Raw genomic sequence first — 25,276 nt, 5'->3', positions numbered from 1 at the left:
TTACTCTTACTTCAGTTTACTATCTCTTCTTCATATAACATAATAAACAATTTTTTCTTAATTTTTGTCACGATAAGAAATACTCCCTCCGTCTTAGGCGGAATTTTTCGGTACGGAGTTTTAGAAATGAATGTTGGGTGTGTTAAATAAATAGATAAAAAAGTAAGAGAGAGGAAAAGGTAGAGAGAATAAAATATAAAGTGAATAAAGTAGAGATAATAAAGTAAGAGAGAGTAAAGTAAGAAAGAGAAAAAAGTTACCATATATAGAAATGACTCAACTATGAAGAAACTTCCCGAAATAGAAAAATGATTCAACTATGAAGAAACGGAGGGAGTACAACATTATTAACCTCTTATCACAGTTACAATTCTAACAAAATGCAACATTATTAGTATAAGTTTCCGCCGCCGCTCTTAGCAATTTTTTTGGCAGATACATATGGAGCTTTTGCATGCACCAGCTAAGAAGCCCTCTTTCTTACAAACTGAATTGCAGTAGTCAGCGTTAGAGCTTGAGCAATTCCCCTCAAACAAATAGCTTTTTGCTGAGCATTGAGCTGCTTCAGTCACTATTATCTCCTCTGCAAATTAAATTAATAAATCAGGGATAAAGAATATATCCATATATTTATGTAGTAGTCTTGACATATTGTCATATTTGTGTCTAGCTAGCTCCCTCCATCCCACGTTACTTAAGGCGTTTCTTTTCAACACGGGATTTAAAAAAGTTGTGCTTAGTGAGTTAAATAAGTGAATAAAGTAAGAGAGAGATGAGAGAATACGTAAAAAAAAAAAAAAAATAAAGTAGGTATGATTAGATGTTCTGTCTTTAGTCAAAAAGAGATATGACTAAAGTAACTTGGGACAACCCAAAATAGAATACGACAAACGTGTGACGGAGGGAGTATAAAATTATATAGATGTAAAAAAATGGATTTTTTTTTGGACAGAATGTAAATATATACAATGAGTGAGATGGAAAAATAACATTTGATAACAAAACTAGCTAGTCTAGTAATCAAAAGGAAAATAAGACTAGTTTTTAACTGATTTCCAAAATGAAATCATTTACATGTTATTATCCAAAAGATTAGTAGGCTAAGAAGAGATTATGAAAGTGTGTAAACTTACGAGAAGCAAAGAAGAGGCAAAGAAGAAGGATCGAGAGAGTTGAGAATTGTTTAGCCATTTTGAGAGTGAGGTTTAGGTTGATATCTAACTTCACACGTTCATTCCCTTTTATAGTGTAAACTTGCATGAATTGAAGAAAAATAGTATTATGTTTATTTGAATTGCATTGATAACAAATTTCTATTATTTTTACATAGAAATTAGAAAGACAATGGAGTTCTATTTTGGTTTTTTTTTCTTTAATGCACTTATCTCAAAGTAAAAACCTGTCGATCTATCAAATATGTTAGCAATATAGCGGCAATGTATGATAACGATATGAAACTTTTTATATGGTATCCATTGACCTCTATTTGTAAGCTCCAATAAAGAGTTATTGTAAATTTACATAGTTTTTATGTGTAAAAACGTGACTACGACTCTACGAGTAAAAGTCTTTCCTTTATAATTAAAATAGTTAACTGAACTATATAAACAGTCTTTGATAAGTTTAGTCCCTGAAGTTTAAAAGAAGCATGGGACATTCTTGAAATTATGATATAATCACATTTTTGGTATTTTTCATTTTTTTAACTAATTTTGGGACTGAAGTATCCTCAAAACATTGCATTTTTTAAAATCCGATAAATGGAGCAAGGCTGTCTCTTTCATTTTTTCACTTTTTCAGACTTGTCAATTCTTCTCTCTTTATTTCCTCTTCTCTTCATCTCTTTAATTTTCCATTAAAAAGGTGATGGCATGATGGCTAATGACTCTACGTTTATATAATACTATATGACTATATTATCTACTCATAGCCTCATATATTAGGATGATTATGTTAAATATGCATTAGCTCTCCCTAATACTCCCTCCATCCACGAGAATATGAACCTTTTTTCCTTTTTAATTTGTTCCACAAGAATATGGACTTTCTAGTTTTGGAAACTTTTTTCTCTCTAATGAGGAGACTTATTCTCCACAAACAATAATCCACTTAATTACATTTTCTCTCTACATCTTTTCTACTTTACCAATTTTGAATTAAAACATGTGTCGAACCCAAAGTGCATATTCTTTTAGGACTGAAAAAGTATATCACCAAGCGGCCCAGTCAAAAAATATAGGGATATATAATAATGGAGAGTGTTATATTGCTAACTCATAACTTAATTGCTAACTACAACTAAATATTAGCAATTAGATATTCAAATTAAGGGCTTAGATCATTAATCCCTAAATGTCAATACGATCAACGAAAAACGTCAATAAAGGCCATAGGATTAATTCCAAAAAATATCAATAGGGGTATTAATGTCAATTAACTACATGTTTAGTTATAACTAACTTTTAAAAGAAATCCCAAAACTTTAAATTCATATAACATACATCAAATTAAAGATAATTTCATAAGGATTCCAATGATATCCTACATGCATATCGACGTCAAAATTTGAAAAAAAAATTGAAAATTTTTAATTTTTTCGTACAGCAGAAATGTCAACATACTATATAAAATATGTCAATATAATACATGTAGAATGTCAATATAAGCAATGGGTTAACATTCTTAAAGCATTGTGTTGACATTCTCAAAGCACTGTGTTGATATTTTTGAAACACTATATTGACAGTTTCATCAAAAACCCTAATTTGGATTTTTTTTTATCTTTTTTTATTTTATTAATAAAAACGAAAATTACACGTGGAAAATTGTAGACCGCACATTTTCTAAAATCCTATGACCTTAAATTAGTTGTAGTTAGCAATTAAATGTTGAGTTAGCAATTGATCACTCCCCTAATTTTAATTATAAATTTTGGTCAAATTATAATAAATCTTCTAAGATTTGAAAACGTAATACGCGCGATTTCATGTTTTACAATTATATCATTCGTGTATAAAACGTCAACTTTTAATGATAGTTAAAATGAGATAATTTTTTTACTTTTTCCTATATATTTTCTTTTCTCGTTATAATATTAAATGTACAATATTGTTGTACTCCCTCCGTCCCATTGAAGATGACCCACTTTCCTTTTTGGTTTGTCCCAATCAACATGACTCATTACTTAAAATGGAAACACTTTTATCTCTACTTTATTCCCTCTCTCTTACTTTACTCTCTCCTCTTACCACACAAAATTAACTGCATAAAATCTCGTGCCGCCCAAGGAATGAGTCATCTTCCTTAGGACGGAGAGAGTAATAATCACCAAAAGAGAATCATTTTAATATTGTTTCCATACTAATAATTAACATATATTTTTCTTTCTTACTTAATTCTCTCGTATAGTTTTTATTTCTTTTAATTTACTTTATTATCTTTTAATTTCTGAAAAATGCATCAATGTATAATTGAGGGAGTATATTCTTAAAAAACCTCTTAATTCTTGTAATCAATTATTACAACATTCTTATCATAACACCCTTATCAAGCATTATTCTAGCAATCTTTTCGGCAGATATAATTGGAGCTTTTGCAGACACCAGAGAAGAAACCCTCTTTCATACAAACTGAGTTGCAATAGTTAACTTTAGTACTTGAGCATGATCCCCCAAACAAATGGCTTGTTTTTGAGCATGTAGCTGCTTCCGTCACCATTATCTCTTCTGCAAATGAAATTAGTTAGTGTGAATAAAAGTTCTTTTCATATACTTCATCAGTCTATTAAATATAGATCTAAATGGGTGTCGCATGGCTTTAGATAAAAAAAATGGTTAGTGTTATGAGTTTAGATAAAAAAGTTCTCGTGGAACGCCGTCGCTGCGATCGTGGCGGAGAGCGTGCGCCTCGTGTGTGCTTGGCAATTGCGTGCTCCCGCTGCTGGCCTGCAGGCTCCCCATTCGACCCGTCTTGAAACACAGACCAAGGAGTCTGACATGTGTGCGAGTCAACGGGCTAGTAAACACGTAAGGCGCAAGGAAGCTGACCGGCGCGATCCCCCTCGAGGGGTGCACCGCCAACCGATCTTGATCTTTTGAGAAGGGTTCGAGTGGGCATAACCGTCGGGACCCGAAAGATGGTGAACTATGCCTAAGCGGGGCGAAGCCAGAGGAAACTCTGGTGGAGGCCCGCAGCGATACTGGCGTGCAAATCGTTCGTCTGACTTGGGTATAGGGGCGAAAGACCAATCGAACCGTCTAGTAGCTGGTTCCCTCCGAAGTTTCCCTCAGGATAGCTGGAGCTCAAGTGCGAGTTCTATAGTCTTATAGCCCGTTCCACGAGAATTGCATAAATTGAAGAAAAATCATACTAGTAAAGCTTATCCCATTTTTCCATTACTTTTACATGGAAAAAAATACTCCATCCGTCCTAGATTTTTAGTCACATTTTGCCAAAAAAGTTCGTCCCACAATTATAGTCACATTTAGAAGTTTTTATATTTGGACATAAAATTTTACCCCATTATTCATTAAAATTACACTCAAATGTCATCATTATCTACATTAAAATAAATCAAAACAAAAATAAAAAAAACCAAAAAGTTAAAAAGGGACCCACCTTCAACCAACTCACTTCATTTATTACACACCCTATCATCCCACTTCATTTATTATACACTCCATCATCTCACTCCACCATCTCATTTAATTTAGAGGAGACATCTTTTTTAGTCCACGAATTTTGCCAAAGTATCATTTTAGGTCCGTGAACTTTGAAAATATCATTTCAGGTCCATCAACTATGGGTTAATATCATTTGACATACTTTTTTACTATTTCCAAGTTTTTAAGTTTTTCCGGACGAAAATACCCTCGATACCTTAAAGGGTATATATTTTTAATAAATTTATCATATACTCATACATTTTATAAATATCTTTACAATATATTTTTGACGAATTTTCTAAATATAATTTGACCTTCAATATTATCACTTAATTATGTGACATGCAAGTAAAATTGCTTCTTCAATTTTTATATTAAAGAATTTTAAAATTGAATAAAGAACTTTTCTTTAATAATAAAAAATTTAATAAGGATCTTTTCTTGCATGTCACTTAATTACAAAATTAAGTGATAATATTAAAGGTCAAATTATATTTTGAAAATTCATCAAAAATATATAGTAAAGACATCTATACAATATATAAAAGGGGAGTTTTGGGGGTATATAGGAAAATAAGGTGAGTTTTGGGGGTATTTAGGAAAATGCCCCTTTATAATACTCCCTCCGTCCCAGATTTGTAGTAACATTTTGCTATAAAAGTCCGTCCCACATTTGGAGTAACATTTAGAATTTACCATATTTGCACATAAAATTTTACCCCATTATTCACTAAAATTACACTCAAATGTCATTATCTATATTAAAATAAATCAAAACAAAAATAAAAAATCAAAAAGTCAAAGATGGACCCACCTTCAACCAACTCACTTCATTTATTACACACTCCATCATCTCACTTCATTTATTACACACTTCATCATCTCACTCCACCATCTCATTTCATTTATTACACACTCCACCTCTCACTTCATTAATTACACACTCCACCAATTCCTTAAAACTCGTGTCATAACTAATTGTTACTACAAATGTGGGACGGAGGGAGTAGATATTATTATTTAAATATAAACATGAATGTTGAAGACCACGTGTTTTAGTTTAGAGTTATTTAGTTTCATAATAAGTGGATAAGAGTTGGTTATTTAGTTTTAATTAGTGGATTAGTGGTATAATTAGTGGCAATGGACTTAGGTTTTTGGTTCATTGTGGAGATTCAATAGCAATGGCGAACAAACCTCAGATCCGCAGCTATGATCGCCGACGAGGTATCGATTATTTGTTATTTTCTTTCTGTTCGATTTATTTTTTAAATTATCTGAAATTGTTTCATGAATTTCGATTTGCTTTAGTTTAGCAAATTCCAAATATAAGAGATGGAATCCAACCTTCTAACGAATTTCCATTAGCATAGCATCTTACTTAAGTAAATTGGTAAGACCAGAGCTTCAATTTGCTCATGTTAGTTAAATTTTGCTCATGTTTGTTAAATTTGCATTCGTTTATAGCATCAAATAAATTCATTGTCATTTAATTTAAAAAATTATATTAAAATAAATATATCATTAATTTGTGATTAAGTGAAGTGAGCGGGAGATTTTGCTATGACATATGTGATTAAGTGGAGTGAGTAGAAGGTTTTAATTAATAGATCATAAAACATAAATTATGCTTTGACACAAATCAGAAGGCCATATCAATATGATGAAGCATGGTAATACCTTGGAGGTGCTGACGTATGAATACAATCAACAGAAGCAACGAGAAAGGAAGGACCTGCTCGATCCAACGAGCAGCCTGCTTTATATCATATCTCTGGTAAGAGAAATCCATTGTGTTTAATTCTTTATTGTGATAGAATTTTATCTTCCTACTCCATGATTTAATGTTTAAACATTATATTATGCGTTTTGTTTCAAATTTATTATGATTCATTATTGATTTGTATAGGTTTTTTATTCTCATAGAACTAAAATTGTAACTCATTATAGATTCTAATTTAGTTTAATTAATTTAAAATTTAAAATAAATATTCTAAAAATATATTAATCTGTGCATAGCACAGACGTGATACTAGTTTATAAAAAATATGAGTATAGGATAAGTTTATTAAAAATATATACCCTTTAAGGTATCAAGGGTATTTTTGTCCAGAAAAACTTGGAAATAGTTAAAAAGTAATCCAAATGATATTAACTCATAGTTGATAGACCTGAAATGATATTTTCAAAGTTCACGGACCTAAAATGATAATTTGGCAAAGTTCGTGGACCAAAAAATATGTTCCCTCTTTAATTTATTACACACTCCACCTCTCACTTCATTAATTACACACTCAACCAATTCCTTAAAACCCGTGCCATAACTAAATGTGACTATAAATCTGGGACGGAGTGAGTAATAGATATTCTTTTCATCACATTTTATAACAATTTCCATTTTATTTTACATAGATAATGCATTTTAGTGGTAATTGTTTTCAAAAGCACTTATCTCAAATAATAATAAGCATGTCAACTGACCAAAATGCTAGCAATAATACATCCACAATCCACAATCTAGCAATGACAAAAATTTGCTACGATAATAGCGTGATATAGGATAATTATCTATAAATTCCTAAACTTTCCATCAAAATTGATTGTTGCAAAATTGATCGTTGTTCTTAATAAAAAATACACTGGTATAATGTGAAAATTTTTTGTAAGTTTGACCAAAAAAATTACTAAGTTGGGTTGGGTGAAATTTAGGTCCGGGTTGGGTTCGGGCCCTATTTTAATTATTAATATTCAATTGGAATATATTCCTAAAAGTATGCCTCGTATCGTATTAGAAGGTGCATTAAAACGCACACAACATGTCAAGTCCATGAAGAAAATTGCATTTCTAATTGCAATATTAGTACTCCCTCCGTCCTTTAAGATATCACATTCGTGAGATGACGCAAGATTTTATAAAGTTTTATTTTGTTTGTTAAGTGAAGAGAAAAAATATAATTTTATATCAATGCGAGAGAGAAATTTTTTAATATAAAAATATAACATATTTAGTAGGACAATTTAAAACAGAAAGTGAGACATAATATAAAAACTAGTGTTAACACCTGTGTTATGCACAGGGCAAATGATTTTTAAATAATTTGAAGATATATTAATTTAAAATAAAAAAATATAGAGTAAATAAGTATAAAAATATATTTACAGATAAGAACTAATTAAAATAAATATTTATAATATTATAAACAACAACAACAAAAAAAATATTTGTACAATTGTAATTCTCTCGCCCACTCTCAATGAAACATTTCATATTTTAGCAGATGATTGTATATTATTTTAATATTTGATATGAGTGTAGTATAAAATAAAAGAAATAACAAAAGAGAAAGATGTGTGGATGAAATAGAATAAGATATACAAATAAAGAAAAATGTAATACTACTATTTACAAAAGAATAAAAAAAAAAGAAAAAAGCAAACTATTTGAAGGAATAAATAGTTCACCAGTTTCAATTAACAAAATCAACTCAATTATAACTATGTGTACTTCTAGTAATTTAAATATAAATATATTCATAAATTTTATATCTTGAATATAAATATATATTTATAAGTAATTTCAACATATTTAATTAAACTAATATATTATATATACAATTGTATATTACTATACACAACAACAATTAATGTTATGCAATATTGTTCTTTGTTTGATAATGATATAATTTAGTTTCACTTTATATCATTATAAATTAGTGTTTCATGATTACTTGGTTTAGCCACATTTGAATTCAATATAAATATATAGAATAGAAATATGAGTAAATAAAAAACAATTCAAGAGAAGTAGATGTAACACCAAGTGTACGATCTAACATTAAGAAACTAACACATAGTAAATCAAAGCCAACTCAATTCTAACTATATATAGATTTAATTACTTATAGAAAAAAATAATTTAAAAAATATGTATATATATAGGGATATATATATATATATATATATAGGGTCTTGTTAGGTTGAGATTATTTAGCTAAATTGAAAAATGAGATGCAATATGCCCACTCATCCAAAATATTTGTGAAATGTCAACAGCATGTAGTTTATGTCAACAGAGGGGCATAATTGTAATTTTATTAATTTTTTTATTTTTTTTATTTTTTTAAATTTTTTTTTAAAATTTTTTTTTTCGTTTTTTTTATTATTATTATTTTTTTAATTTTTTTTCAACTATATGTACAATTCATGTCAACTACACATCAAATGTCAACAACTTTATTCAATAAATACTATTTGACATGAATTGTACATGTAGTTGACATTATATTGTGTAGTTAACATGAATTGTATATGTAGTTGACATGGATTGTACACATAGTTCACATTATATGTGTGTAGTTGACATGTTGTGTGTGTGGTTGACATGGATTGTACACCTAGTTGACATTATATGTATGTAGTTGACATGAATTGTATATGCAGTTGAAAAATAAAAAATTTTAAAAATTAAAAAATAAAAAAAATGAATTTTTTTTTTTTAAAAATTTAAAAAAAAATTTAAAAAAAATTAAAAAAAATTAAATTAAAAAAAATAATTTAAAAATTTTTAAAAAAAATTAATAAAAAATTAAAATTAAAAATTAAAAAAATATTTATTGAATAAAATTTACTATGATATTACCATTCTGCCCTTTCATAATTAATTAATGTAAAGATATTTTTCATGTAGAGAAATCTGGACACTCATTTAATAAAAATGAGTGGCTGATATTGCATCTCATTTCTCAATTAGCATAAAAAATCTCAATTGATCACAATCCTATATATATATATATATATAGGGGAGCACTAGGGCGCATCCTTAATTAGAGTGCTAACGTACATCCAACCACGTGCTGCCATGTGGCACGAAAAATGCAATATTGTATATATAAAAATGCAATACACATTTGTGAAGTTGTTCATGCATTTTCGCAGATTGCATTTTAGTTATAGGAAAATTGCATTTTTTATTGTTAAGTTTTGCATTTCACATAAATTGCATTTTTTATTGTTAAGTTTTGCATTTTCACATATATAAATGCAATCCGTATAGATATAAAATGCCAATTAAACAGTCAATATCAAAAATGCAAAACTCAACAATAAAAAATGCAATCTTCATATAACAAAAATGCAATCTGTCGAAATTCATATTGCATTTTTCTATATATAATATTGCATTTTTCGTGCCACGTGGCAGCACGTGATTGGATGTACGTTAGCACTTTAAAATTAGTTAGCATATTAGTACATCCCTATATATATATATATATATATATATATATATATATATATAGGATTGTGTTCAAATGACAACACCTCTTAAAGTAACACTATACCACCATTCCTAGCCAATTATTTGTACATGTGGACGAATAATAAGCTGCCAAGTGGCAATCATAAAAATTGCTCAAGGGTAAATTTTCACGAACTGCAATATCCAATACACTAGACTGCAATTTTTCTCGACTGCAATATCCAATACGCTAGACTGCAATCTATAGATTGCAGTCTAGCATATATAATATTGCAGTCTAGCGTGGTGTCACAGTGTCATTTTGAGAGTGTTGTCATTTTAACGCACCCCTATATATATATATATATAGGGGTGCGATCATATCATAACTCATATTTATGTGATAACCTAATAACCCTATCATTTTATGGGTCAAAAGTATCATTTTTACTGAGAATGATATTTATACACGATAAAATGAGATTTTTTCAACATGCATAAAATGATACTTTTATTCCATAAAATGATATTCTGTTCCATAAAATGATATTTTTCGTCCATAAAATTAGGGTTATTAGGTTATCACCATAAATATGGGTTATGATATGGGTGTGTTAAAATGACAACATCATTTAATATAACACCATACCACCATTAGGGGCCCTAGGATCTGGAAATCGGACGGTTGCTAAGCTGCCATGTGGCAGCTCATTTTATTTTTGTTTAATCAAATTAAAAGACTGGAGGGCATAATAGGAATTTTCTTTTCTAATTCATCTTCATCATTCACGCCTAAATTTATCATTCTGCAAATTTTCTTATCATTCTCAACCCAAATTTCACGCTAGATTCTGCAAATCACCCAACTAATCTTGATTTTGATTCTCGATCCTGCAATATCTAGCTCCAAATAACACGCCACATGTTCAATCCAGTTTGAGGTCATCTCAATTCTAGCTATCAATCTCACCATCGGTTCAATTGACCTAAATTTGATTCCTCCAGAATTGACAGCGATTTCTTGCAATTACAGCACTTGTGCAATCGATTTTTGTGCTCTCTGCAATTCATTCACAAAATCGTTTGAATATGGGTGAATCAATTCAACTTTGACATGGATGTTTTTCTAGAAGGTGAGCTTTGTTAGATTATTAATTCTCGATTCAGATTGTTTGTGGATTTGTCATATTCAGATTCAGATTGTTTTTATTATGATTGGTTGGCGAGTTTTTTTTTTTTTGGTTAAAGGGTAGTTTGTGATTTTGGTTGATGAGAAGTTTTTGGTTGAGCATTGTTCTGTTTCAGTAGATTTAAGGAATTAGGCAGAATATGCATGTTGTGATTTTATGGCAATACTATGTTTCTGTTTTATGTAGTTTCTATGTACTAATTGTTGTTTTACATCTTGCTCTGTTTTATGTAGTTTCTATCTACTAATTGTTGTTTTACATCTTGCTGTTTATATAGTCGTATATTGCAGTCCATACTATCTGAACTGATTCGGCTTTGATTCGGCTTTAGAGATTAGTACTTTTGCAGAAGGTAAGCATTTCCCTAATTTTGCAGATTTTGTAATCTCCGCGATAGGGTAACTTTCATGATATGTGTGTTGTGTAATCCTTGACACAGATTCAATTTTTTGTCATTAATTTAAGTTGTCGCGATTTTGTAAGTATTTGTAGATGTTGTTGTTCAATCAAATTTGTCCATATTCTGTGTTCATCAATTGAATTAATTCAGTTATCTTCAATTTTTGCAGTTGGTTTCAATATTTCGTTGTGCATTTCGTTGTTGGTTTCAATTTTTTTTTACCATTGAATCAATTTTGTCATCTTCATTTTTCTCATTATACTATGTTGTGGCAGATTGCTTAGTTATGCAGTATATATCGCATTACATAGAACAGGTATTTGCATCTATACATGCATTGATTTCCATGTTCCCCTGTTGATTTATTTTTGCACACGTGTTATGTTTTGTCGTTGTTGTTGGTTTTGTAGTCATTACTTGATTCCAATTTATTTTTCCATTGAAGCAATTATGTGATGCTCTTATTGCTCCACCTTCTTTGTTGGCTTTGATTAGAAGTTGTTCAGTTAAGTATGTTTTGATTTGTGTTGAAATTACATGTTATTTGCTATGAATTGAGTTTTTTTTTCATGAACTTATTGATTGTTGTTCAAATTCGTTTTGATTAATTTTTCTATTAAGTTCTTATGGATACCTTGTTTTTTACCAGATTGCTGCATTATGTGTTATATATTGCAGTCCACCATATGGTTAATTGCATTCGATTGCAGGTTTGGGAAGTAGTTCTACAAACGATGCCCTGTTTGGGAGGTGTGAGTTTGGGGGAATCCTGGAGGTATTGCTTGAGGAGCGGTAGCTTGTGGGGGCGGCAGGAGCGGAGCTGGAGGTAATCGGCGGTGGAGGAATTGAGGCGCTGGAGGGCTAGGGTTCTGGTTAGGGTACGGACGCCGAGGGGAAAGTGAGAGACGTCGAGGTCTCTCATGGTTTTCCTGCAGTTTTTACCATCACACCTTTTCTTCTCAATTTGGAGGGTTTTTCTCGATTTTCCTGCTCGATTTTTGTCTTCGCGGCTTCTCGCCGTTGAAGCTTTTCTTCTCAATTTTTGAATTTTCATATTTTCATCTCAATTCAGATTTTTGATTGTAGGAATATAAACATCCCAATACACATAAGGGATATTTGAATTTGCACATGATTAACATATTGCACTGTGACCAAGTAGTATTTGCTGTGCACATATTAATTTATTGTACTTGTTCCCGTTCGATTTTCTCGATTTTCAGTTTTTCCTCTCGATTTGGATTTTTTATTATAGGAATATAAACATTCCATTACACAGAAGGATATTTGAATTTGTACATGATTAATTTAATTTAAATTTAATATTTTCTGTTATGTGATACGGATTATAAATTCCATATTGCTTGGTTAAGTATTGTATATCGCATGACACTGAACGAGCATTCCATATTTTACTGGCTTTTGATTGGTGTAAAGGATGACTCCTATATTGCATAGTACTTGAACATTTTATTTGTATTACTTTTTCATAATACAATTACAAGATTGCAGTTTTACTTTATAAATATTGCAGTGTTACCAAGTAGTATTTGCAGTTACAAGTCTTGTCGTATTGCCTATTATAGCTTTGTGGCATGCAGTGTTTGAATTACTTCTTGGCTTGCACAACACAATAATTTTTTTTTTTTTTTGTAATTCTATAATGTTGTGGCAAGATTTTCATTCTCATTAATTAAATACTGCTTCCTAATAATTGCATTGCAAACATACGTATTGCAGTACAGAACTTAATGAATTGCTGACTACTCCATCTTATGCATGCAAACATTATACAGTTATCGGACAACTAACAACTATGCAACAATGAGCATTCAAATTATGTGACCAAAAATGTCTACACCACGATAAAATTATCAGATTTTTAAGTACGAGTATTCAATAAATAATAACATTAGTCAATTCATTTACACCAAAAACTAACACTGAAACTAAACCTATTGTTTGAAGATAAAAGAAGTTCATTCAACGACGATTTCTTGTAGTCCGCGACCATCTTCTCAACATCTATCGGTCTCTTCTCTTTTGCCTCCTCAAAGTGTTTTGTCGCAATATTCATGACAATGCATTACACTGGTAAACATGTTGGTGACATTCGAAAGAGCAGGGCCTTCACTCCCTTGTTTACTTTCACCATCACTGTTACGTAGAAGAGTATTTCAATCATTAGATCATTTTAATATTGCATTTTCATATACACTAATATGCAACCAACTAGTGTAAATACTGCAAGGATAAATGTATACAAAAATGGAATGTCATGTTGCACAACATCGTACACATGTATTTAATAGTGTGCTGCAATGCCAAATAACAAAGTATTGTAATCTAAATATATGCAAATAATTTGTTTCAAATATGCAATCCGTATAACAAAATACTGCAATATAGACTCGGATGCACTGCAATAAGCAATGTAATGTCAACAAATTAATTTGTTTCAGATATGCAATCCATATAACCAAATACTGCAATCTATACAACAAAGTACTGCAATATAAACTCATATCCACTGCAATATGCATCTGCATTCATTACACTACATTCACATATACATTAATCTGCAATCTCCAATATTATCAAGTGCATTCATGTTTAAAATTACTATCTCACGCACATATGCAAACATGTTACACAATACTGCAAGATGTAGGAGTAGTCACAGGATTGAACCCAAATGTCAACTTCATAACAGAAATCGCCAAAAAAATAAGAACAACATTAAACAGAACCGAAATTGAACGAATGATGCTTAAATCGCTGCATAATGTTCCATAAAAAGGCTACAGGCATTGCAAAATCAAGCAAAAATTGACAAAGTTCGATAAGCACAATACGAAATAACATTTTCAAAACGAATTCCTATCAACACCAACTACAAACGAGAAGAGAGTCCAACAATACTGCAATACTTTAAATGATGCACTGCAATATATAACAAGCAATAGCAATATATAACATCAAAACTGCAAGATGTATCACAATACCTAAACCTCCTTTATTTCTCTTTTTTCTTCATCAATGTTTAAAATACTGCTTGTTTCAGCTTCCTCCTCATTCGTATTTCGATTACTAGTGTTGTTTTCAACTTCTTCTTATGTCTCCCTTCTAGAGTTATGTTCAAACTCTTCTTCTTCTTCTTCTTCCATCTGTGATCTTATTCTTTTTCGTGCCATTTTAATTTGTCTTACACTGCATTAAACCAAGAATATGAATCAAATATTGGCCACCAAACAAGCAACATTTTTAAAAAATGCAGTGGATACAATATAGCAACTAATGAACAACCAAATCATCTCCTGTCAACCAAACCATCCACAAATCATCTAAATCAACCAAAAAAACGATCTCACATGGCTTGGTTACAGTGAGCGTAGCTCACTGATCTAGGGTTTCCTAACCGAGCTTCATCTATGTTCCCCAAAATATCAACCAAAATCTCAGAAAAACCTCAGATCCAAACCATAAATCTCTCACAAAAACACAAATCAATATTAAACAAGGCATAGATTGTAGGAATATTAATCTCTCAGCAACATCAAACAAAAATCGATAAACACATTCATTAATCTGCATAAACAAACCAGCAATATTCTCAGAAACGTCGACGGTGGACTAATTTCGGCGATTACTGGCTGAGTGGTATAGAGGCATTCGGAATTGCTGAAATTCGCTGATTCTCGAAGTAGTTGTGGCTGGAAATCGCCAATCTCGAAGTAGTTTGGCTGAAATCACCGATTCACGGTGTAGAGGCGGAGGCGGCAGATTTTGTGTGAGATTTTCAGAATTTTAGGGTTTCTATCGATTGTTTGAGGGTTGAAGAAGATTAATTGCGGTGTGAAGAAAGAGAGAAGGAGGGAGAGAGGGAATGTAGAGAATGGCGTGATTGAGAGGAATATCCCCAAATCTGATTTAATTTTAAAATTTATGAAATGACTAAAATGCCCCCGACAGCAATTCGTAATACATTAGACAGCAATGTCGCGAAACTTAATCTTGGGCGTTAGATTTCCATATCCTATGGCTGATGTTGGTGGTATGTTGTCACTCTAAACATTGTGGCACCATAGTGTGCCCCTATATATATATATATTTTATACAAAGTCCAAGAAATTAAAAATTCAAATTAAAAAGTGTATTTAATAGAAAGATGTACTACTATAAATTGATTACATAGTTTTATAATACTACTTTTTGAAATCTAAATTATACTCCAAAATCCAACACACTAAAAGCCCACTAAATATTAAACAAAAATTCCAAACAATATACTCCACAAGGGGTGCGTTAAAATGACAACACTTTTAAAATGATACTGTGACACCACGCTAGACTGCAATATTATATATGCTAGACTGCAATAGTAACAATCTATAGATTGCAGTCTAGCGTATTGGATATTGCAGGCCGCGTCACCTTGCAGTCTAGAGTATTGGATATTGCAGTCTAGAGTATTGGATGTTGCAGTCCGCGTAAATTTACCCTTGCGAATTTTTTATGATTGCCACATGGCAGCTGATTATTCGTCCATGTGTACAAATAATTGGCTAGGAATGGTGGTATGGTGTTACTTTAAGATGGGTTGTCATTTTAACTAATTCCTACTCCACAATAAATTATAATATCCTAAAACCATAATGCAACATGCGGCGCCTCCATCTCCCTCAAGTATCTCTCTCCCTCCCTCCTCCTTAATCGGCAGCGGAAATCATCTCCCCTGCCAGAGCACCATCCTTCTTCCTCGCCGGCTCTCCTTCCACACAGCCTTGCCGCTCGTCCCGCCTCACCCGTCACGCCTTCCTCCCTCGCGGCGCTGCTCTGCCTGTTGTACTTGTCTCTCTTCTTCCTCTTCTTTTTCGTCTTCACACCTTTCCCCCCTATCTCTCTCGCCCCAGATCCGTCACTTTCTCGTAGCATTCGCCGCCTAGCCGCCACTACCCCGCCTCCATCAGCCTTGCCGCCTTCGTCACCCACTGCCCCGCTCTTCTCTCTGTTATCGAGACAACGTCAAGGGCGAGGTTGGTCTCACAGCGGCCCTTTCTGGTGGGCCAAAGATGGGATTTGGATTCTGATAGGATCTGGTTATCCTATCCTGCGAAGAGCACACGAATATTGAAGCTATGGAACAATAAAATCCTTGTTTGAGAGATTAGGGTTTGGCGATAAAAGAGAGCAAGATGAGAAAAAGATTTTATTCTTATTTCCCAATGACTCGATCTAACGGAATTCTATAATTTATAGAATTCCCCCTACTTGATTCGGACATTACGACTTGGAAAAGAATCAAGAAGAAAACCCAAGAGGATTTGACTCTATTAAAATAACAAAATAAATATTCTTAAAAGGAAATAAAAAGATATAACAAATCAAACTAATACTTGACAAAATCTCCATAGCGAGCTGGCGGTTTTCTCTTCCTCTTCGAACGACCATCTTCCCGCTGCTCCTTACGATCCGGTTCCTGACTTGTCATCTCGTCTTCATCCTCTGACTCTTGTTGGTTCCTCTCGTTGGCTGTCCCAGCAGGCATGTCCACGGCCCTATCAGATTCCTTGTTCTCTCATTTTTGCAGCTCGGAATCAGTTTCTTTGTTCACTGCTCCTGGAAGCTCTTCTACCCGTTGTTTCAAAGGAGGAAGTCATCATTTTGCCGCACCTCCTCTGGTGCGACGTCCTCATCGCCTCTTCCGAAGAACCAAAATGGGGATTTGCTTTCCTTGCTCAAGTTTGGACTTTGATATTATTTATGTACTACTATTTCATGTTTTGGCATCAAGAATGTTTTTATCTGGCTTCAATAATTTCTTAATTTGAGTTCTTTGTGATAACTGATAAATCAATCAATAAAAATGCAGACTCAATTAAAGGTGCGTGTATGTATAGGTGTTTCGATTATAATGAAAGTCTAGATCCCTATCAGACCATGAGTAAATTAGGTGTGATATTTGTTGTTTGGATTAATAGTTAACTTAGTTAATAATTGATAAAACTAATTAAACATTTGTTTGTAATGGAATGTTGAATAACGATGTAAGTGCATAACTGCATAATGTTCGATCTATAAAAAACTGAATTGCAAATTAGTGATTCGTAGTTTGTTTTCAAATTAATTAAACAAATAAAGTTGTGTCACTTTAAAATTGGGGTAATAGGCTAGAGAAAATGGGTTTGCGCTAGATAGCTTCGCATATAATTTAAGTGATAATAGTTATTTAAATCATAAAATTTGAATAAATTATGATCAACCATACAAGATTTGAAAATGGAAAATAAAATTGTGAGGTTTCAATTTCTGTCATTGTCTTATCCGTGTACAAAACATTGTATTTTATCAAAGTTCGAAACAATATAGTTCAACAAAATAAATATTTTTCCACATTTTTCTTTTCTTATTTAATAAAACAACGTTGTTTTAAGCATCACCAAAATATGTCGTTCGGTACATGGATTCAACAATTGAGGAATCGAAACTCTATATTTAATTTTTCGTTTCTAACCCTTATAGGATTTAGATATGTGAGTCAGCGGTCCAGCACGGGCGTTTTGTGACTCAAAAGATGAAACCTGATCATTTGACATATATGTTTTCTTAGTTCAAAATTTAAAGTAAAAATTACAAAGAGTGATAGAAAACGTCGGAAATTCAAAATGAAGTTTTCCATTTCGACATTATTATTATGAAAATACATAAACTCTGATGCCTAAATTGGCAACAAAATCTAAGTTACAATTCTAATTGCAGAAATATGTGCAGAGACATTGTTGATCACTGTTGCAGGCACCAAATAAACAGGCCTCTTCCTTACACTTTGAGGAGCAGTACACATCAAGGGTAGGTCCTGAGCAAGTCCCAGTAAACAATTTGCTTATCCCCGTGCATGTAAGTGCTCCACTCACCATTGTCTCCTCTGCGAATGAAATTAGTTACTATACACATATGTAAAGATTAAATCCATCAAAAAATTGATCTAAATAGGTGTGCTCAGTAGTAGTTCAGATATATTTTATCACGTGATATGTTCAGCCAGCCACAAGTGCAGAAATATATTCTCTCTTCCCATGATTGTGATTGGCTTGATACGTTACTGGCAACATGTTCTATCCACTAAATTTCACTCATGTTACAAGGCACTAAATGAAAAAACGGTTAGATTGTTACAAAAATAATGTTTGGTATGATAACAGTGTACACACTATGAAAAAACAGTAAGATTGTTACAAAAATAATGTTTAGTATGATAAGAGTGTACACACTAGGTTGTAATCAACGAGATGGAACAACAAGATGTGATATTAAAATACTCTAGTTAAAAGAATAATATTTTTTAATTGATTTCTGATGCTATGACTGATAATGTGGAATAATTATTTATCGATGGAACATAGTGAAAATTACAATTTAAATAAAAATAGATCCCCATAGGTGATTTCCCCACTAAATCTTCACAATTTTTTTTAATTATAAAACATACTCATATTATAACTCGATGATAAGTCAAAAGCTCAAAAGTACAAGTGAATCAAAGTCACAATAAAAGAGAAGTAGAGGACAACAGATACCACAGACACCCCGCGATCCTTATAAAACCAAGAACAAACCAAACCAAACAAAGACTAAATCCTTACATTACAAACCTAAAATTTCTAATTTCGAAATAATTGATTTTGATTGTGAAATTAGAATAAATTGAAAATATACTTAATTGAATTTTATAATTGCAAAAATTAGACATTGGCCAATATGCAATAACATATCCACAAAATTATGTGGGTTAAGAAGATATGGTAAAAGTGTGTCAACTTACGAGAAGTCAAAAGGCAAAGAAGAAAGAGCGCGAGAGTTGTGAATTGTTTAGCCATATTGAGAGTATATTTTGAGGTTGATATTTGATATGCCCATTTATAGAATGGAGAATTGCATAAATTGAAGGAAAATAATAAAGCTTATTTTCCATTCATTTTTTCATGGAAAAAATAATAAATCTTATTTTATCCAATTTTATAACAACTTTCCATTTTGTTTTATATGGAAAGATAATGGACTTTTGTTGTTATTTTTTTAAATTCACTCGTCTCAAATAATAAACATGACAAAGACTTTTGTGATTAACTTTTTAAGATATTAGCGCAAAATATCACAAATTTTTTCTAAACTTTATTTTTCTCTACGAACCATAAACTTTAAACTTAGCATAAAGTATTACTCCCTCCGTTCCAAGGAAGATGACCCCTTTCTTGGACGGCACGGGATTTTATGCAACTTTATTTTGTGTGTTAAGTGGAGAGAGTAAAGTAAGAGAGAGGGAATAAAGTAGAGATAAAGGGGTTTCCATTCTAAGCAATGGGTCATCTTGATTGGGACAAACCAAAAAGGAAAGTGGGTCATCTTCAATGAGACGGAGGGAGTACTTTCTCTGTTCCAAGATAAGCGAGTCATATTACTTTTTCTCCACGAACCTTAAACTTTGAACTTAGCAAAAAGTCATGTCTATAACGGAATACTTTATTATCCACCTACTTTATTTTCTATTTACTTCTCTATTTTTTTTCTCTCTCATACTTTACTCTCTCCATTTTAATTCTTTAAATATAAATTTTTAAATTTCTATGCCCAAAAAAAGTGTTTCGCTTATCTTAGGACGGATGAAGTACTTTATATAATGTCGTGATTCTTGTATAGAGCCATTTATTTTTAGGTCAGAGACAAATGAACGGGTCAACCCAACTTAAGACATAAATTAGCTTGATGGGCTTTTACAAAGCATCCCAAAGTCTAAAGATATGGGGATATTTAGATCATGAATTTTTTTCAAATTATAAAAGATTTGAAAACAGAATACTAGATCACAGTTTCATGTTAACAAATGTAACATCTGTATATGAAACGCATGATACCTAAAATGAGATATTTCAGTAAATATTTTCCCCTTTATTTCCTTTTCTCATTTTAACGAAACAACATTGTTTTAATAATCGGCAAAGGACGTCGGTTTATACATGGATGCGACCATTAAGTAATTGAAACTTCGTATTGATAGTATTTCGTTTCCAAACCTCATAGGATTGGTCAAAATTTGTGATTTAAATAGTTATCGTCTTAAAAGCTTGATCCTTATGTATATGAGTAGACTTAGTTTGACTCCAGATTCAAAACATCAGACCCGATCATTTTGACACCTCTAGTCTGATTACTTCTCCATTTTCTTTGTTCAAAATTCAAACTTACACTTACAAATGGTGTCTTAAAATGTCGAAATTAAGTTACTATTTCGACATTGCCATTGCGACAATAATGGTCGGTGTGTATTCTTACTCTTTTCTTACTCTTACTTCAGTTTACTATCTCTTCTTCATATAACATAATAAACAATTTTTTCTTAATTTTTGTCACGATAAGAAATACTCCCTCCGTCTTAGGCGGAATTTTTCGGTACGGAGTTTTAGAAATGAATGTTGGGTGTGTTAAATAAATAGATAAAAAAGTAAGAGAGAGGAAAAGGTAGAGAGAATAAAATATAAAGTGAATAAAGTAGAGATAATAAAGTAAGAGAGAGTAAAGTAAGAAAGAGAAAAAAGTTACCATATATAGAAATGACTCAACTATGAAGAAACTTCCCGAAATAGAAAAATGATTCAACTATGAAGAAACGGAGGGAGTACAACATTATTAACCTCTTATCACAGTTACAATTCTAACAAAATGCAACATTATTAGTATAAGTTTCCGCCGCCGCTCTTAGCAATTTTTTTGGCAGATACATATGGAGCTTTTGCATGCACCAGCTAAGAAGCCCTCTTTCTTACAAACTGAATTGCAGTAGTCAGCGTTAGAGCTTGAGCAATTCCCCTCAAACAAATAGCTTTTTGCTGAGCATTGAGCTGCTTCAGTCACTATTATCTCCTCTGCAAATTAAATTAATAAATCAGGGATAAAGAATATATCCATATATTTATGTAGTAGTCTTGACATATTGTCATATTTGTGTCTAGCTAGCTCCCTCCATCCCACGTTACTTAAGGCGTTTCTTTTCAACACGGGATTTAAAAAAGTTGTGCTTAGTGAGTTAAATAAGTGAATAAAGTAAGAGAGAGATGAGAGAATACGTAAAAAAAAAAAAAAAATAAAGTAGGTATGATTAGATGTTCTGTCTTTAGTCAAAAAGAGATATGACTAAAGTAACTTGGGACAACCCAAAATAGAATACGACAAACGTGTGACGGAGGGAGTATAAAATTATATAGATGTAAAAAAATGGATTTTTTTTTGGACAGAATGTAAATATATACAATGAGTGAGATGGAAAAATAACATTTGATAACAAACTAGCTAGTCTAGTAATCAAAAGGAAAATAAGACTAGTTTTTAACTGATTTCCAAAATGAAATCATTTACATGTTATTATCCAAAAGATTAGTAGGCTAAGAAGAGATTATGAAAGTGTGTAAACTTACGAGAAGCAAAGAAGAGGCAAAGAAGAGGCAAAGAAGAAGGATCGAGAGAGTTGAGAATTATTTAGCCATTTTGAGAGTGAGGTTTAGGTTGATATCTAACTTCACACGTTCATTCCCTTTTATAGTGTAAACTTGCATAAATTGAAGAAAAATAGTATTATGTTTATTTGAATTGCATTGATAACAAATTTCTATTATTTTTACATAGAAATTAGAAAGACAATGGAGTTCTATTTTGGTTTTTTTTCTTTAATTCACTTTTATCTCAAAGTAAAAAACCAGTCAATCTATCAAATAAGTTAGCAATATAGCGGCAATGTATGATAACGATATGAAACTTTTTATATGGTATCCATTGACCTCTATTTGTAAGCTCCAATAAAGAGTTATTGTAAATTTACATAGTTTTTAACTACGACTCTATTAGTAAAAGTCTTTCCTTTATAATTAAAATAGTTGACTGAACTATATAAACAATCTTGTATCTTTTGAGTTTGAACAAGTTTAGTCCCCGAAGTTTAAAAATAGCATTGGACATTCTTGAAATTATGATATAATCACATTTTTGGTATTTTTCATTTTTTTAACTAATTTTGGGACTGAAGTATCCTCAAAACATGGCATTTTTGAACACTAGTGTTATCACCCGTGCTATGCACTGGACAAAATATTTTTAATAATAGATATATTAACAATTCAATATATTAAAATAAAAAAAATTGAGTAGAGAATGAATATAATAAGATAAAGGATAAAGTGGAAATAACGATATTTCCGTTTCAGAGAATTTAATAATTAGAATAAGAAATTTAAAAAATATGCACTATTGTTGAATAAAGGGAGTATATACTCCCTCGATCCTATAAAAAATTGTGCAATTTCAATTTTCGTCTGACCCACAAAAATATGTGCATTCTAGTTTTGGAAAGCTATCTCAAATTATTACTTTCATACATCAACTTATTTACAACTTATACCACCATTAAATACTACTCCCTCCGTCCCACAAAAGATGTCACACTTGTGGGACGGCACGGGATTTTAGGAGGTTTTATTTTGTGTGTTAAATAGAGAGAGAAAATATAATTTTTATATTAATGTGAGAGAGACCTTTTTCCAAAAGGAGAAATGTGACATCTTTGGTAGGACAAACTTAAAAGGAAGTGTGACATTTTATGTGGGACTGAGGGAGTATTAATAATATGGATCTGTAATAACCACTGTTTTACTATTAAGTTTCTCGCCAAACTTGAGATACATGCCATCATTTAGTTACTTTCGATTAAATGAATTGAATATTAAAACTTTTATTTCATGCCTAATTAAAAGTTGATTTATGAAATACTCTCGAATAAGAAGAGGCGAGCGAACCAAGATCGAGTATGTGCTTTTCATTAAAACTAAAGCCAAGTTCATAATGGATACAGGTCGACACTTTGGATTAGAACGGGTACAAATACCAAAGCTTAGTGTTCAATACATAAATGGATGTATATGAATTAAGTATATAAAGTTTTTAAATACAAAAGAAGCTAATAATGCACCTATAAATAAATAAGTAAAAAAATGCTTTTTGGGCCTATTCTCTTCAGGCACAAACCACACCCGAGGCTCGTTAGTCCGGCCCGTTGGTAGAGGGCTGCCGGCCCAAAGAGCAGCCCAATAACTCTTCCTCCTATGACTACCACCTGCAAGATACAAACCAGAGTTGATGAACAAAGACATAAGAAATTAAAGAACTCTTTAACAATGGAGGACCAAGGGCTTACCCAAGAAGGTAAGTCAATTTCTGGCTGCAGCATCTCCTAATCCCAATAGCTCCTGCCTTCTCTCCAATCACTACCTGCAACAAACCAACAAAGTTTTTAAATGCAAGAGTACATGTACTCCAAAGATAGAAACAAATCAAACTAAACAAAGTAGGATGAAGATCGCCAAAAGGGATCTTGCTGCAATAAGAAAACAAAGGGGGAGCTCAGTCCATTTATTTCTTCACAAGTACTATCTCACAAACAGCCAACAATGTGAACAAAGAGCCAAAGAATGCAGATTCGATTTCTGCCATATCTCAACAAACCGCAGCAGCAGCTTATATATATATGTCTTCCCCTTCAATATTTGTTTCCCTTCACCACTCACCACTTCAAATCACATTCTTTCTCCTCCACAAATCACAACCGAGAGTAAGACAGTGAGTAGAGGTTGTTGTGCCTTTCAAGCACAAGTTGAAGTAGGAGTTTTTAAGGAATCAGGTAGCACATACTACCCTTATACCTTCTTTTCATCCACTTAGAACATCACAAACATACTACCCTTATACCTCCTTTTCATCCACTTAGAACATCACAACATGATCATATGGGAAACAACCTTATCATGCATAGAACATAAAGCACAAGCATAACTTGTACGCATAAAACTCAAGCATTTTTAGAGCACCACCACTTCAAAATCATGACATAATGGAAATAATGGAAGAACAGTAGAACACAAAGCTCAAGCATGCTCTTTTATTCAGTTTTGAAATGGAACAGAAAAAAAAAAAACTTTATTTCCTCTCAAGCTTCGAAATCTAAAATCCAATTCTAAAGTAAACACCATTAGTCAAGAACTGAGATTTTGGAAAAAGAACTTAACTCTACACTTACTAAGCTACTGCCCTAAAGAATCACCTAAATAGCTAAGATAGGAAGACTTAGCTTAGGAAGGAACCGTCTGGAGGCTCCGAGCCTAGCCGACGGAGGAGCGTATGGCGTCGAGCAGATGCCGTGAACTGTCCTCGAGGCAACGGTTAGTGCAGAGAGGCAGCAGCGGCGGCGGTGCTGTGGGTTGTCGGAGTAGAGAGGCCAGTCACAGAGGCGGCGCCGTTCAGTCGACATGATACGCCGGCTGAGTGAGAGGCGGCGGAAAGAGGAGACACCTCCGGTGAGGCGCGACGGTGGCAGATGCACTGTGTTGCCGCCGAGAGAAAGGAGAGAGATGGAAATTAGGGATTTCATCTCAATTTGGAAATTTTTGAAGAGAAAGAGGGAGATGACCGACGAAATTTGAGTGAGTCTTGGGCCAACTATTAATTAGCTTTGGGCCTTTGGGCCTCTTTAATTAAATGTATGGACTAATGATTTAATTTAAGAAGTGGGCTGTTTTATTAATTAAAAGAAGGAATGGGCTGGAATTGTTAAAAATGGTTGGGCCTGCAGTTTGCTAAATTAAATCTTGGACTCGTCATAGTTAAACGACCAAGTAATTGATTCCGTGAGAGTATGTGCTAATTAAATCCCGAGCTGATAAATTAAATTTCAGATTTATGTTAGTGC

General features: G+C 32.3%; 5 long non-coding RNA genes across 5 annotated transcripts; 1 reads left to right on the top strand and 4 right to left on the bottom strand.

The window, feature by feature from the left end:
* Positions 1-234: 234 nt before the first annotated feature.
* On the bottom strand, positions 235-1,204 carry LOC125213056 (uncharacterized). The gene is made up of 2 exons (XR_007174846.1): positions 1,134-1,204; positions 235-583 (listed from the first exon to the last, which is right to left on the bottom strand). It is a non-coding gene; the product is annotated as an uncharacterized LOC125213056 (long non-coding RNA).
* Positions 1,205-10,737: 9,533 nt separating this feature from the next.
* On the top strand, positions 10,738-12,616 carry LOC125210614 (uncharacterized). The gene is made up of 3 exons (XR_007174385.2): positions 10,738-11,033; positions 11,368-11,442; positions 12,201-12,616. It is a non-coding gene; the product is annotated as an uncharacterized LOC125210614 (long non-coding RNA).
* Positions 12,617-13,361: 745 nt separating this feature from the next.
* On the bottom strand, positions 13,362-15,356 carry LOC125210836 (uncharacterized). The gene is made up of 3 exons (XR_007174410.2): positions 15,093-15,356; positions 14,496-14,700; positions 13,362-13,647 (listed from the first exon to the last, which is right to left on the bottom strand). It is a non-coding gene; the product is annotated as an uncharacterized LOC125210836 (long non-coding RNA).
* A 2,791-nt stretch (positions 15,357-18,147) lies between these two features.
* LOC148930786 (uncharacterized) lies at positions 18,148-19,368 on the bottom strand. The gene is made up of 2 exons (XR_016136479.1): positions 19,313-19,368; positions 18,148-18,415 (listed from the first exon to the last, which is right to left on the bottom strand). It is a non-coding gene; the product is annotated as an uncharacterized LOC148930786 (long non-coding RNA).
* Positions 19,369-23,326: 3,958 nt separating this feature from the next.
* Positions 23,327-25,005, bottom strand: LOC125208979 (uncharacterized). Its single transcript, XR_016136521.1, has 2 exons — positions 23,729-25,005; positions 23,327-23,647 (listed from the first exon to the last, which is right to left on the bottom strand). It is a non-coding gene; the product is annotated as an uncharacterized LOC125208979 (long non-coding RNA).
* Between the last annotated feature and the right edge of the window lie 271 nt (positions 25,006-25,276).

Source organism: Salvia hispanica, chromosome 3 (assembly GCF_029641045.1).
Source record: "Salvia hispanica isolate PSC_SH4W2 chromosome 3, Shi_PSC_v1, whole genome shotgun sequence".
NCBI lineage: Eukaryota > Viridiplantae > Streptophyta > Magnoliopsida > Lamiales > Lamiaceae > Salvia > Salvia hispanica.
The sequence above is the reverse complement of the archived record's forward strand: the minus strand, read 5'-3'. Positions and strand labels throughout refer to the sequence as shown.